The following is a 16,500-nucleotide window of genomic DNA, read 5'->3' as shown; positions in this document are numbered from 1 at the left end:
CAGCCGACATCACCGCCAGGCGTTTATCCTCACCTTGGCAAGGCTGTGGTGCCCTTGGTTACTCTAGGTGTTATTCAGCCCAGATTGTTAGCATGGATTTATTTTCTAGGTGTTGATTGTGCTAACTACTCACTATTTCACTTTTTACTTGAATGAGTCAAGCGTTTTGAGTGGGAGATTGGGGTGAAATCTTGTTCTCCGAGTAAGCAAAGGTTTGAAATGGGCCAATTAAGGTCATTCATATTGCTTAACGTATACATGATGCTACTGTCCATTCGTCTATTACTACCATTACAATCAAATCTCCTGTGTAATGTTACAATATATATTGATGTTTTTATGATATGCTGGAAGGGTTATTATGAGCGGCAGGGTCACATGATAAATGAGATACAAATGTAGTTTAATATTAACATGAGGTGAAAATATGCTGCGTACTTAGGTTCATCATTTTAGTCAGTAATTACTGTCCTATGATCAATTTTACTTTTTTCTGCGCCTAGATGTACATGAAGCACCACATTCAAAGTATAACTGGTATATGCTCAGTTAAGTTTTCGTAGTGTGTATGCCAATTTTATTAGATGTATACATTTTGACAATTGTTCTCTGAATAATCTTTCTGTACATATGTAAACACGATCATATGTTGTACTTATTGTCTACAGATTTTTTGGCATACCAAAGTGTTTCTTATTTGATGGACTCTTTCGCTTTTTTCTGGTATTAAGTGTTATGGTTGCTGCCATGTTCTTGTGCATGCTACTCTAGCCAGATCATATATCTACCATTATTGCTTAATATGAACATCTTGTGTAGTAGGCCGACCTGTTAAATCTTGGTGAGTTGGAAAGTCATTGTACTTTAAACTCTGGTTTTTGTTCAAACATTGGCTGTGAACTGTGATCTCAACTACATGTATTTTCTAGCGCTCTGCAACCATCTCTTCTGTATTTACTTGCAGCTTGAGATGCATATGTGTTCTTTTTTATGCATTGGAAAAAATAGGGAATCCCTTTCTGCCTAATGTAGATGTTTTTTTAATTTACGAAAGAGAGAATGCCCTACTGTAGATGCTACAAAGCTTTAGGTGTGCACTTTGATATATTCCTATAATTAGGAGTGCATGGCTTTAGTCATTAGTTAACTGAAATCACCTAAAGCTTTTAGTCGTTAACTGAAATAACCTATTTGTGTTGTGATGTGCTTACGTTAGTATGCTAGAAAGAAAACAATTAATTGGTTTGTTGGAAATTTCTTCCTTGTTCTTCGGGAGTGCCACCATCTTTCTGAGCTTTCTGTTGGATATGTGGCTACATTTGTATGCTAGAACCATAATAGTTTTGTTTTTCATTCCTTAGTTCCGTCCTCCACTAGAGCCTTTTGTCAAGATCTATAGTGCTCGTTTGCTGCAGTGGACTAGAGGCCTTTCTTAGTTTTCTCTATGTATCATTATAAACTTACAAGTAGATGTTGTGCACCGAAATTCATGTTTACATCTTGCTCTTGTTGTACAGCAGATCCATGAAATCGTCCAAAGGTGTCCAGGAGATGGCTCTAAGGGAAGTTCTGATGATCCTTCTCTCCACCAATGGATATATTCTGTCTAAGGCAAGTTTTAAACTTCCAGAAAGAGACTGCAGTGATGATTTGGCTGGAGTCTATGGAGCCAAGTTTACTCCTGTGTACAAAATACAAGGAGGAAAGGTGACTCAAGGTAAATGAAGTCAAAAGCATTAGCACCTCTAAATTTGTTCCAGCTACATTATTCTGATTCATAATATTTAAGATATTTGAATAGTCTGTTAATGCACAGAATGCATTCAGTAGTTGTGACTTTCTTGCTCTTATAATGTGACAACAAGTTGTTTCAATTTCCAAGAGTATTTCTTATGGTCCAGTTTTCTTGCTAATATCAACCCTACTTTTTAATATGTTTCCACCACGTGATAAGGTTTCTCTCAGGAAGCATCTCAACAATTTGGGATGTATCACGGCCTTCTCTCCACTGGCAGACCAGCCGTAATGCAAATGCCTTTTTCCTTCACATCACTCCAAGCAGCGGCTACAGGTACCATGTTTTAACTCTGTAGTATTGGGCATGCCATGAAAACGGGCAAAAGATAGATTAGATCTCATGATACAGTAGGCATGGAAGATGCTATTCTGCTGCATTAGTGCAACGAACAAATTTCCATTGATATGATTAATTCGATGGTCAAGCTTGCAAATAGAAAATAGTAGCATGAGCTGCGGAGTTTGAAGCAAAGCTGGTAAACAAGTAGTCATATTTAATTCAGTTTCATTAAGCTAAAGCTTATAAACATTAATATGGTAGGATGGCATGCTGCTACATTAGCATGATTTAGTGTTCCAACTGTGGTCAATATATGACTGAATTTAACCATGATTTAGATTGTTGGCATAACATATCAGTTGGCGCAAAGATGATCATACCATGCTTTTCTATATTATTTCAGTTGCACTCATAGGCAGAACCAATTTCTGTCCAATACAGGATTGACAGCGTAGAACATGGCTAGGAGGCCAGGACTATCACATTGGAGCATACTCAGGTGAATTGATGCACTTTTTATCTACCATGATCACACATTGATTCAGTTTGTTTATGAATGTTGTTTCACCATTGACCTTTACAGTTAGATGTTTCCATTTCTCAATCAAGACTCGAGAGTTCTACAATATAAATACTAATTATTGCTTAAAATATTAGTAGATTGTTTCTTTGATGTTAGAAAGATACAAAACGTTAACAAAGAGGCTTATTAGTATTGGCTTTGCCAGAATTACTGTTTCTTTGCTAAAAAAGAGTGAACTCAGTTATATACTTGGCTTTGCCAGAATTACCGTGTGATTCCATTTTGCTTTCCTTTTCTCCTATATACTTATCCACTCGATGTTATAGTACTCATTATATAATTATTATTAACCCACTGCATCAAATGTTTCAGGTTGCATTTGGTTCCCTTCCAGAAACCAGGTAATCACATCATTTTTTTTGTATATATGCAGTATAGAGAAAGTATTAAGCACAACCTGCTACAGTTTTGTTTTTCATGATGTTCTTTCATAATATTGCCTTCTCTTTATGTTGCTCCTATTACAGAAATTAATCGAGTATGAAGGAAATAAGATGATATTTTTGTATAGATCCATGATGCCTTCTTTCCTGTCCCGTCGACTTCAGATTTTTGTAAGAGAAGTCACTCCAGTTTGTGTAAAGGACATTTGAAATTCGTGTTGACCTGGTTGAGCCTCCAAAATCTGCTGCCACGGGGAAGAAGGTAACCTTTCCTGGGCACTCGGGAGAGCCACAGCCTTCTCTTAACGCCAAGAGTAAGAGTTAGAAGAATTATATGCTGACCTGCACATCAACAACAAGTTTGTCGCATGCCTCAAAGGTGGTTCACAACTTCGGTTGGGGTATGCAAGGCCAAGAAGACAGACTGCATGAATTGGACATACAAAAATTGAGGCTGGGGTATGCAAGGTCAAGACTACAAATACTATGATAAATTATGATTTACCATTTGTTCCGATGTTCCATGGCAATCATGGTGTGCAAACATGCATTAAATGATAGCTGAGGGACAACTATTGTAGGCTGTGAAGAGAAGCAATAATATGGTGAATGTCTCCTAAGATAGCTGAATGAGAAGGACAGATAAATTGATGTGTGCAGGATACATTTTGTCAACTGGGCTTTGTGATGATTTGGATATAACGTAGTGAAGGAACCTGAAGGTTCTCATGTATTCTTAAGTATGAAGAGACCTTATGTATGAAATAGCAGTGTATTTTGATCTTAATATAAACTGTTGCTGCTATGTATAACATTTTTCCGTACATTCTCTCTATGTCTATTTATTGACTAATTATCTTCGGTTTGTATGAGTGCTTAGCATAGTGTTTTAACAATCTTATACCAATGCGAAAGGTGGGAGCCGCGACGGTAAGCTACGTCCCACAATATGTATTTTCTTTTGGAACAAGTAAGCCTTAAGCTTTGGAACAACTAAGTATCAAACCTGACTTAAGCGTCTATTCCTCCCGTTTCTTTCATTTTAACTTCTCATTTGCAGCTGGTTTATGTTTCCTCTTCTGTAGCCTCTAAAGACCATATTGTCAGAATGACATGCTTTTGTAGGTTTGCTATGTTTATAATTTGGTGTGCTTTATCCTAAGTTTGTCCTATCAACTTTGTTTTGTGAAACCTACAAAAGAGTATTATTTTTAGCGTTGTTATACAGAGTTTGCATCGGCACGAGTTTCACGGGATCGTGCGCCAAGGCGCACATCTAAATCTAGTGAAAGCAAATACAGCAAGGTGAATCCCAGAGCAGCACCACCGGTAGCTCTCTGGCTCGCTTGTTTTGCCACTTGAGGGTAGCGCTGCAGACTTTTACGTGCAGGAAATTACCAGAAAAATAAATAAAAACGAAGGAAGAAATCCAACCAAGGATGCCTTTTCTTTTAGCAACGTTTCTCTTCCGTCAGTGAGACAGATGCCGCACGGATCCAACGTGTACGTCTCCATTATTGGGTATCACATCAGAGCGTGCACAATGATTACGAGTACTCGCAGTGGTTAAGAAGCCATTCGCGCGTCCTTTTCCGCTCAGACCGTCTCGACCAGGACCTACGCGCGCGCGGGTTTGTCCTTGAGTCTTGACCCGTACACCGTCGCGACCACATCGTGCGGGAACGTCTCGAGCCACCTCACCCAACCATCCACCGATCAAGTTCACGACTCTCCTTGCTGCATATATATGCTCTTTCCACGTAGTGGATCGAAGCTTAATTACCTTTGTCTGCTACCAACACATGAGCTGTTTTACAATGCCTGCCTGCTGCAAATGTTGGGTTTATGCTGCAATCGATTACTCGTTGCAAGTATTCGCTTCCGCCGTGTGTACATGCGAGAATGATTCCTTTTTTGTGAGTTGCTGCCACCAATAGAGATTTGTTGCAGACACATTATTTTTTATTGCATGTGCGTGCTTAAAATATTGCGACATCTTTTTTGCTTGCTTTGACACATCGGCAGGGAATTCAGCGGAAATGTTGTTTACATTTTTTAAATGTTGTGTGCGGCGACTTTTTTGTTGTGATGATCGAGCGGATCTAAAACATTGAGTTAATTAAGTTTAATCTAACGACCGGAGATGCGGCGATCGGTGTCTCCCATCGCTCGATCGACGCGCCGTAGGGTGGATCAATTAACCAATTTTGGATCAGACGGCTTCCACTATCAACTTTCATATAAGAAACACGTCAAACCACCTTAGATATAAACAACACACCTTGTCAAAGTTCAAATTTAGATGGGGCAAAAGATCAATTACAAAACCAGGGAAAATTGTCAAAGTCCCAAATAACGGGGTTCAGATCCCCACCATTATATCATTTGTTTGGAATGCAAGATATTAGAATCTACATTTCCCACATATTAAATTTATACTAAGCTTATTTACCTTTCTATATAGTTAGGATCGTTATCTAACAATCTTAACAAAAAAAACATACATTATAATTGGAAATTTTAACTACATATCGAAAGAGGATAAACTTTATAATAAAATATTCATCATTATACAAGTGTACGTAGCTTCTACCGATATGAATATACATGTGATAACAATAAATATTGTAGCAAAACAATGCTTTACGTAAGTTTATTTTGGGATACTGCTGCTTTCAAAACATGTACTTAAATTTAATTCTTAAGACTACTAAGAGACGAAGTCATGATTCTCGGCAGGTTAATTTGTACCATACGATGCATTTTCTGTATTTATTTATGATCATTTAGTATCCTCAAATATCAAGGATACGAGCATACTCACACATATCTTTCTAGAGGGTTGTAGGATATATAGTTGAATCTAGGTGTAAAAACATCTAGAGTATATATATTAATGTTTACAAAATGTTATTTTGTCCTTGCATAATATACTGTCGTTGCATATTCGACGGTGCCTCGGATGAGGGATCCTCACGAGGGGAAGAAGAAGTAGAGGTCATAGGGCGGAGAGTCCTCGGGACGGTGTTACGTGATTTACCCATCTTCGGAACACCTGCTCGAAGCCAGGGCCTACTGCTGCTTGTCTGCAATTATCTGGGCGCTTTCGCGTTGTTACAATGAGTTGTGGTTGTGCCTCTAGGGTTCCCGGGATCCGGCTTATAAAGGCGCACGAATCTAGGGTTTACACGAAGAGTCCCAGCCGGAATACAAGTCAAGTAACTACGGTACAATATCTTGTCGTGCACGTCAAGGATCTTGTTCGCACACGAACACGTCACCGTGTACCTCCGGCGTCGAGCGCGATACGCAAGACACGTCGCCGGAGGAGGCTCGCCGGAAGCGCGATACGCAGGACAATCCGGCGGGCTCTTTTGAGAACCTGAAACCCCACACGCCCGGGAGAGACCCCGTCTGGGCGCACGGCGGTGATGGGCTGCCCTAGGTCGGTTCGCCCGCCCCTAGGACCTCGCAGATCGAAGCTCTCCAACACGAAGAACACCGACGAACGAAGAGCAGAAAACAAGAACGAGAGAGAAAAAGTAAAGGTTTGTAGATTGGTTTTGCGATTGTGTGTTGTTGTTCAATCGGCCGTCACCCTTTATGTATATAAAGAGCGGCTGGACTTCCCGTGCAAGATAGACGGTTGGATTCCCGTCACAAACCCTAATTAGAGTCCAACTCGAACAAGTAAACTTGAAATTTCCGTAACTGTTCGGTCAGAAACCTTCCTGCACCTTCCATGCCATATTTGAGGCAGTAAACGATCTCGGATCAAAATCTTGTAAACACCAAAGTTGTTCGTCTCGAAAAAACGAAGAACTTTCATGTTGACCACTTTTTCATATTAGCAGATCTTGATCGTTTTATTGAGGTCGCAAGAAAAAGGATCAATTCCGACGTTTTGTCTCAGCCCAGCCTTGGTTCGCGCCCAACCTTAGAGGCCTCTATGGTCAAGCGCCCAGACTCGGTAATTCAGGTTTCAGACGTATTTTGGCTCCACAAGTTGCATACTAACTCGGATCGCAATGACTCAAAAAGCAAAATTGCTTGTCTCGGCGAGACGCACAACTTTGATATCTATCATTTTTTCATTTGAGGTCATCTTCCATTTTTCACTTTTTAAGGCAAAAACGGCTGTCAACACATGCCCCCCTGTTTTTCGGCAAAACTTGTATGCCGAAAAATAACTTGCACTATATTTTGTCTAAGGACGATGTCAACACTCCATCGGCCATTGATTCTTAGGGCGATAATTCTGTATCGGCCATGTATGCTAAGGGCGATAATTATATATCGGCCATGTATGCTAAGGGCGATAATTATATATCGGCCATATGCGTGTTCATGCTTCTTGCCACACGCTTGGGTAGAACTTTTTCAGATATCTCCCATTGAGAGCTCGAGGTAGTAAATTTCCTTCCATAGATTCCACCAAGTATGAATTTCCAGGAACTACTCTCACGACTTTAAAAGGACCTTCCCAGCTAGGAGACCATTTGCCAAATTTTCTGTCTTTCGAACCGACTGGTAGGATTACTTTCCACACTAAGTCGTCAACTTGGAAGCTCTTCAACTTCACCTTTTTGTTATAAGCTCTCGCTACCCGCAATTTATCCTTCTCTATGTCTCTCAGAGCAGTTAAACGTTTATCAGCAACCTCATCAATATTGTCCATCATCAAGTTGTGAAAATCCACTGCCGATAAATCATTCTGCTTGGCGAACCTCAAAGCAGCCAGATTCACCTCTACCGGTAAAACGGCTTCTTGTCCATACACAAGTTCATATGGAGTTACCTTCGTAGCGCCATGCCTAGAGATCCTATGTGCCCACAAAGCTTCGGACAACACTTCATGCCATCTCCTCGGATAATCTTCAATCTTCTTCTTGATGAGCTTGATCAAAATCTTATTACTTGATTCAGCTTGTCCATTAGCTTGTGCATAATATGGAGATGAACTGAGCATTTTTATATTGTAAGATTCGGCAAACTCTTTAACTTCTTTTGCCATAAATGATGAACCTTGATCTGTAGTCAATGTTTGAGGAATGCCGAATCTATGTATGATATGCTCAGTTATGAATTTGATCACCTCTTTATGGGTCATATTTCTGAGAGGTATCGCTTCAGACCACTTGGTAAAATAATCAGTAGCTACCAGCACGAACCGATGCCCTTTTGAAGAAGAAGGATGAATCATACCAATGAAATCCAATCCCCAACCTCTAAATGGCCACGGCTTGATAATAGGATTCAACATAGCAGCAGGAGCCAACTGAATGTCACCAAACTTTTGACAAGCCTCACATCCCTTATAATACCTGAAGCAATCACTGATCATCGTCGGCCAATAAAAACCTGCACGTCGCAATAACCACTTCATCTTGTGTGCCGATTGATGAGTACCACATATTCCTTCATGTACCTCTCCCATAGCAACCCTTGCTTGATCTTCACCCAAGCACTTCAAAAGAATACCGTCAACTGTTCGGCGATAGAGATCATCATCCATCAATGCATACTTAAAAGCCATTCGCCGAACAGCCCTGTCCGTCCTCTTGTTCGGATCCTGCAAATATTCAACAATAGGTCTTCTCCAATCTTCGTGTTTACCTGCACTAGATCCATCATTAGTGACCGAATCAATGGGCTTTAATTCGGTCTTACCTATGTCAGCGAGACTAAACATCGGCTTATGAGATATATGAAAAACACCACGATCAACATGGTAGCCAGATGCTTGCTGTGCTAACTCATTTGCATTCCAATTATCTTGCCTAGATATATGAGCAATACTAAAGTAATCCAAGGTAGCAATCATATCTAGACATTTATCAAGATACATATTAAGTGATTCGTCAAAACATTGAAAAACCTTAGATATTTGTTGTACTACTAGCAACGAATCACCAAAAGCCTCAATATGAGTAGCACCTACAGCAACTAAAAGTTCCAGCCCGAATAATAAAGCTTCATATTCGGCTTGATTGTTTGTGCAAAAATATTCTAAGCGGCATGAGGCTTCAAAAACAGCACCATGGGGAGATATATAAACAACACCAACACCCTGGCCATTGCTACAAACTGAACCATCAAAGTATAACCTCCATGGTACTAAAGTTACAAGGTTAGTATCAATATCATGCTCATTATCAATCCGATGTTCAACAATAAAGTTGGCAACGATTTGGCCTTTCATAGATTTCAAGGATTCATAAGCCAAATCATACTCAATTAAAGCATAAGCCCATTTACCAATCCTACCGCTAAGAATTGGTCTATGCAACATATATTTAATGACATCGGTTTGACAAGCAACAATGCATATGCTAGACAATAAATAATGCCTCAGCTTAGTGCAAGCATAATATAAGCATAAGCATAATTTCTCAATAAAAGTATACCTTGTCTCAGCATCCAGTAAACGCCGGCTTAAATAAGTGATAACATGCTCTTTTTCTTCGGTCTCTTGAGTTAAAACAGCACCAATGACACCTTCCTCCGCTGCAATATAGAGCCTAAAAAGCTCTCCATGTTTAGGCGCCCTCAATACAGGAGGAGTAGACAAACAAAGCTTAATCTTCTCAAATGCTTCTTGCTGTTTTGCCCCCCAGGTAAAATCATCATCATTCTTTAACCGAAGAATAGGAGTGAATGCATCAACCTTCCCTGACAAGTTCACTATGAAACGCCTCAAATAATTAACCTTGCCAAGAAATTTCTGCATATCCTTTTTGCATGTCGGGGCTTGCACTTTCTGGATGGCTTGTATCTTTCCGGGATCAATCTCTATGCCATGCTGATGTATAATAAAACCCAAGAATTTTCCAGCCGATACACCGAAAGCACATTTCAAAGGATTCATCTTGAGCCCATATTTTCTCATTCTCTCAAAGGCTAAGCGCAAATCGGCTAAATGAGACTCATTAGCATTCGATTTAACAACAATATCATCAATATAGACTTCAAGTATGACCCCAAGTAAATCATGAAAGATTAAATTCATAGCCCTCTGATATGTCGCGCCAGCATTCTTCAAACCAAAAGTCATTACTGTCCACTCAAATAAACCAACAAACCCGGGGCACCGAAAGGCTGTTTTGAATGCATCCTCTTCGGCCATGAAAATTTGGTTGTACCCCGCATTGCCATCAAGAAAACTGATAACTTTATGACCAGAGGCATCATTAATAAGCATATCGGCTATCGGCATGGGATACTCATCTTTGGGTGTAGCTCTATTCAAATCTCTGAAATCAATGCACAACCTCAATTTGTTGGATCCCTTCTTGCCTACAGGCACAATATTAGAAATCCAATCCGCGTACCTGCAAGGCTTAATAAAATTAGCTTTAAGTAAACGACCGATCTCTTCCTTGATCCGGTCATACATCTTGGGATTGAATTTACGAGCCGGTTGTTTATAAGGCCTAAAACCAGCTTTGATAGGCAGCCGATGCTCAACTAGCTCCCTGCTCAAACCAGGCATCTCATGATATTCCCATGCAAAGCAATCGACATATTCTTCTAACAGCCTGATCAATACACTTTTCTGACCGGCTTCCAAATTTTTGTTAACAAACGTCGGCCTAGGAATTGAACCATCTCCTATGTCTACTTCTTCCAATGGATCTGCCGATGCAAAACCCTGCCCCAACTTGTCCATATCATCTAGTTCCTCTATGGACTCATACATATCGTTCTCACTAGACCGATATTCAACAAGCCGCTTCTGCAACCACTCTTCGTTGGGATCCATTTAAATCACATATTTGGGAGCCGATTATTATAAATCGGCTTTAAAGAGACGGGCACAAAGCCATTCTTCGTGGCACTAAGAAAATCAAAATCTGAGAGGTCGCGCCCTGTCAAACAAGTAGCATTGGGGTGTTGCCAATCCACCGGTGAATCGGCCAAAGCGATACAAGTTGAATTATCCGCATGGACAACCTCAACCTCATCATCAACCCACTGTATCAAAAACTGATGCAAAGTAGATGGCACACATTGGTTTGCATGGAGCCAATCGCGGCCTAATATAACATTGTAATTACCTTGCACTTCAGCAATAAAGAAGGCGGTGGCCAAAGACTTACTCCCCACTGTGAGCTCCACACTCATGACACCTTTGGCCTCTGTTTTCTCTTTGCCTTCAAACCCATTGAGCACCATGTTGGTCTTCATTAAATCATTCTCATCAAGGCCCAATTTTTTGAAGACTGAATATGGCATAAGATTCACCACTGCACCACCATCAACAAGCATTCTAGCAACCGGTGATCCGTTAATGTGCCCCTTTACATATAGCGGTTTCAAATGCTTCACCGGTTCTTTTGGTTTCTCAAAGATGGCGTTCTTGGGACCAAAGTCTAATTGCGCTACCTCCCCTTCTTCATCTACTGCACGAAACTCAGAGGGTAAGTAATAAACCATATTCATATCCATACCTTCCCTAGTTGGTGAATTCTCAAAATCCACCAATTCTTCATCATCTTCTGATATAGGTACCGAATCAGGAGTGGTAGGAAGTGGTGTGGTCAATTCATCAATGTTCACGTCCTTCTCTTCGGATGACGTGGTAGTTGTTGCGACCGTCATGGGAACCGCAGTACCTCCCACTTTCTTGAGCACCCACTTCTTATATGGTACAGGGTGAGTCTTATCGAAAACCTCATCCCTTCGCTTTTCAGCTGTATGCTCCACCTTCTCTTGGTTCCTCATGCGCTGCAGTCTCCTCTTCTTGGTTTTTGTTAGTCCTAGAGGACACCACTTTGGTTGAGTATATTTAGGATCTCTTGGCTTGGCCTTGCTTGTGCTAGCTTCATGATCGTTAGCCGAAGATCTTGGTGGAATAGCCAATATAACTTTTTTAGAGTTAGCCGGTTCATCAACAACAACCGGCTCCTTGAGTTTCAGCTCTTGTGTACCTATTATGACTGAGCTAACATTAGTACTATTCTCTTGCTGCTTGCTACTCTCTGGAATTTCAGCACATGGAGATTTAGGACGCCACTTCATTTCATTATCTTTTGTAGACTTCTGCGATGACCGATTAGTATTGTAACTCAAACTGTCTCGAACGGGCCTGGTAATCCTATCATGCACAGATTTTCTAGGTGTTGCCCACCCTGGATGAAAAGCACAAGGTGCCATTGGGGGCTGCATCCATCCTCCATTGAAATAATATGGTGCGTATGGGGGCGGCGCCATCCATGGTCCTGGTGCCCACTGCCCATACGGCCTCGCGTGTCGTGGAGACCTCTCTCTTGGAGGTGATCTTGGGCGCTTCACATGTGATGACCGGTTTGTGTTGGAACCGGCCGCTTGGTTTGCATATTTAGACAACAACATATCAAAGGTTGGCTTTATTCGCTTGTGCTGCACCTTAACCTCATTAGTTTTCCACTTGCCAACTTCTGGACTCTTGGGCTTGATAAACTTGGCACGAACATCCCTTTGCACTTGTGATTGCCCCCCGAGTGTAGGATTATTTATGGTGATCTTCAGCGTCTCCTTGCCATTGGGCTGCTTGCCAAGAACAATCTCTCTTCCGAAGTCCTTGTTGCCATCCCTGCTGTTCCTGGGCTCACCAACAACAACATTATTTTTGTTAGCGGATCCGGCCGCCTCTGGCCGAATTAAGACATTTTTCCCTTGCAGCTCCAAAGTATTCATTGGGAATGGCTGCTTGTCAATTTGCATGTCAGCAAAGCTTAATCGTCCATCATTGATAGCCGATTGTATCTGTCGTCGAAACACATTGCAATCATTAGTAGCATGAGAAAAAGAATTATGATATTTGCAATAAGCGCGCCGTTTTAACTCCTCAAACGGCGGTAAAGTGTGAGACAGTCGAATGTATTTGTATTTTAACATAGCATCAAATATCCTATCACATTTGGCTACATCAAAACTGAATGTCATCTCATCTTCACGATTCTTGCGAATCGGCTTAAGAGCATCACAAATATAAGGTTTGGCCTTTGAGGGCCAAACAAATTCAGCAGCATAAATATCAGCTTCATCGTCTGAATTTTCACTATTGTATTCAACTGTGTTTATGCGAGGACGATCAGACTTAGACCTATGCAAATCTTTTGTTTCTTTGCTTCGGCTTTCTTGAGCCAAAGCTCTTTGTAAAACTTGGCTAATACTTAGATACTCATAACCTTCAATTCTTTCTTTAATATGAGTTCTTAAACCATTAAGAACCAAGTCTGCCATGTCTCTTTCGGTAACCACCAAACTATAACATCGGTTTTTAGTATCTCTAAATCTCTTGATGTAATCGGTGACCGATTCATCATGTTTTTGTCTAACCGATGTAAGATGCGACAATTTAAGCTCATTATCACCACTATAAAAATGTTCATGAAATTTCTTTTCTAGATGATACCAAGTATTGATAGAACCATAAGGTAAAGCAAAAAACCATGAAAAAGCGGTACCGGTTAAAGACAAGGGAAATAAGCGCACTTTTAAAGGATCACTATTGCCAGCTTCTCCCAATTGCGCTAGATATTGACTAACATGTTCCCAAGTTGTCTTATTGTCTACCCCATTAAATTTAGCAAAATCAGGCACCTTGTAGCCCTGGGGGTACGGTAAAGCATCGAAATAATCTGGATAAGGTTTTTGGTACATCCGACTTACAGGCTTCGGCTCAATTCCGAAGTTATCATAGAACATTTTTTGCAATTCTGACCTGAGTGTGGCCATGTTTTCATCTATGGCGGACGAATTTACTTGTGGTAATTGCACAGGAACAATAGCATTACTAGCTATGGGATTTACTCGCGCTGCTGGTACCGAATTGAAATTCGGCGCCATGTTCGTGGCTACTGGGCGTGGGACTTGATTCGGTGGTATCACCGAATAAGGCACACTCCTAATAGGACTAGGGCATGCTGGCGCATTCATGATCTGACTATCTTGGCTAAAGTAAGGATTCATCGGCGTCTCACGCAGAACTGCCGATGAAGTAGGTAATGTTGGATTAGGATTTCCTACATCAGCGCTTGTACCAACATTAACAGAAGCATCATGAGGCGTGTTTTTACTGGCTTTCAAGTATTCTACCATGGCATCATAGGCTTGACGACTAGACTCAGTAGCATAATGATTAATTGCAGCCAATTGATCAGCAGAAAACAAGCTAGTACTTACAGAGGGCTCGGCTGGATCGCCGAGCAATGGTGGAAGCTTGACTTCCCCAAGCGAAGTGGCACCGCCTTGGCGGTCCTTCTTGAAGCTTGCAAGGAACGTCTCTCTGTCTTCCTCCTCTTGCTTCTTCTTCAAAGCCTCGAACTCCTCCTTGCGCTGCTTTTCCAGCGCCTCAAGTTGCTCTTGACGCTTCCTCTTGAGCGCCTCATAGGCTTCGAGTTGTTCCGCCGAAAGATCATCGAAGCTAGGCTTGATGATGTTTTCGGCGCTAATCTTAGCAGGCTGGTTTTGCGATTGTGTGTTGTTGTTCAATCGGCCGTCACCCTTTATGTATATAAAGAGCGGCTGGACTTCCCGTGCAAGATAGACGGTTGGATTCCCGTCACAAACCCTAATTAGAGTCCAACTCGAACAAGTAAACTTGAAATTTCCGTAACTGTTCGGTCAGAAACCTTCCTGCACCTTCCATGCCATATTTGAGGCAGTAAACGATCTCGGATCAAAATCTTGTAAACACCAAAGTTGTTCGTCTCGAAAAAACGAAGAACTTTCATGTTGACCACTTTTTCATATTAGCAGATCTTGATCGTTTTATTGAGGTCGCAAGAAAAAGGATCAATTCCGACGTTTTGTCTCAGCCCAGCCTTGGTTCGCGCCCAACCTTAGAGGCCTCTATGGTCAAGCGCCCAGACTCGGTAATTCAGGTTTCAGACGTATTTTGGCTCCACAAGTTGCATACTAACTCGGATCGCAATGACTCAAAAAGCAAAATTGCTTGTCTCGGCGAGACGCACAACTTTGATATCTATCATTTTTTCATTTGAGGTCATCTTCCATTTTTACACTTTTTAAGGCAAAAACGGCTGTCAACAGATCTGCCTTCCCTTGTATGTCGTACCGGATCCGGCTGCCCCTGATGGGCCAGGCCGGATCCGACTACCAACGTCGGTCCGGTGGATCCGACTCCTTATTCCTGGGCTGGACTTCATCCATCTTGATCTTCAGCAACTGGGCCGCCCGATGGGCCTCATGCCACCATCACCGTCTATGGGCCACCCGGGCTTGCCGGATCTAGGCACTGTCGATGGTACACCCATGAAGTATACCCACAACAGTAGCCCCCAGAGTTCTCCAAGATTCACCTCTTGTTTCCGCCTTGCTAAAACTCCGTGGCTTGCGAAAATTCTCTCGGTTACATGGGGAAACTTGAAAAACTCCAACTTCTCTTTTCCAACTTTCAAGTTGGAAAAAACTTTTATCATGCGGGACTTCATCCATCGACATAATTTTTACAATGCGTCTCCGGGTTACTCCCTGCTGGCGTGTGGGAGTTAGAAATCCCTGAGGTGTAACGGCGCCAGAAAAGTAGCTTCCTTGTGACGGTAAAGCACACGTCCGTTTGGAACCCCAAGAGGAAGGTATGATGAGCACAGTAGCAAGTTTTCCCTCAGTAAGAAACCAAGGTTATCAAACCAGTAGGAGATGAAGGCCACGTGAAGGTTGTTGGTGGAGGAGTGTAGTGCGCCGCAACACCAGTGATTCCGGCGCCAACGTGGAACCTGCACAACACAATCAAACTACTTTGCCCCAACTTAACAGTGAGGTTGTCAATCTCACCGGCTTGCTGAAAACAAAGGATTAAACGTATGGTGTGGAGAATTATGTTTGCTTGCAGAAAACACTAGAGAACAATGATTGCAGTAGGTTGTATTTCAGATGTAAAAGAATGGACCGGGGTCCACAGTTCACTAGTGGTGTCTCTCCAATAAGATAAATAGCATGTTGGCTGAACAAATTACAGTTGGGCAATTGACAAATAGAGATGCACATACATATCATGATGTCTACTATGAGATTTACTTAGGGCATTACGACAAAGAACATAGACCGCCATCCAGCATGCATCTATGCCTAAAAAGTCCACCTTCAGGTTAGCATCCGCACCCCTTCCAGTATTAAGTTGCAAACAACAGACAATTGCATTAAGTACCGTGCGTAATGTAAACAATACAAATATCCTTAGACAAAACATTGATGTTTTATCCCTAGTGGCAACATCACATCCACAACCTTAGGGGTTGCTGTCACTCCCCCAGATTCAATGGAGACATGAACCCACTATCTAGCATAAATACTCTCTCTTGGAGTCTGATACGTCTCCAACGTATCGATAATTTCTTATGTTCCATGCTACTTTATTGATGATACCTACATGTTTTATGCACATTATAAGTCATATTTATGCATTTTCTGGAACTAACCTATTAACAAGATGCCGAAGAGCCAGTTGC

At 41.6% G+C, this 16,500-nt stretch overlaps 1 long non-coding RNA gene across 1 annotated transcript; it reads left to right on the top strand.

The window, feature by feature from the left end:
* The first annotated feature begins 986 nt into the window (after positions 1–986).
* Positions 987–3,867, top strand: LOC127299112 (uncharacterized). Its single transcript, XR_011744781.1, has 4 exons — positions 987–1,717; positions 2,519–2,576; positions 2,973–3,001; positions 3,128–3,867. It is a non-coding gene; the product is annotated as an uncharacterized lncRNA (long non-coding RNA).
* The last annotated feature ends 12,633 nt before the right edge of the window (positions 3,868–16,500 follow it).

Source organism: Lolium perenne, chromosome 5 (genome assembly GCF_019359855.2).
Source record: "Lolium perenne isolate Kyuss_39 chromosome 5, Kyuss_2.0, whole genome shotgun sequence".
Classification (NCBI taxonomy): Eukaryota; Viridiplantae; Streptophyta; class Magnoliopsida; order Poales; family Poaceae; genus Lolium; species Lolium perenne.
Note: the sequence above shows the minus strand (reverse complement) of the source record. Positions and strands in the feature narration are given on the sequence as shown.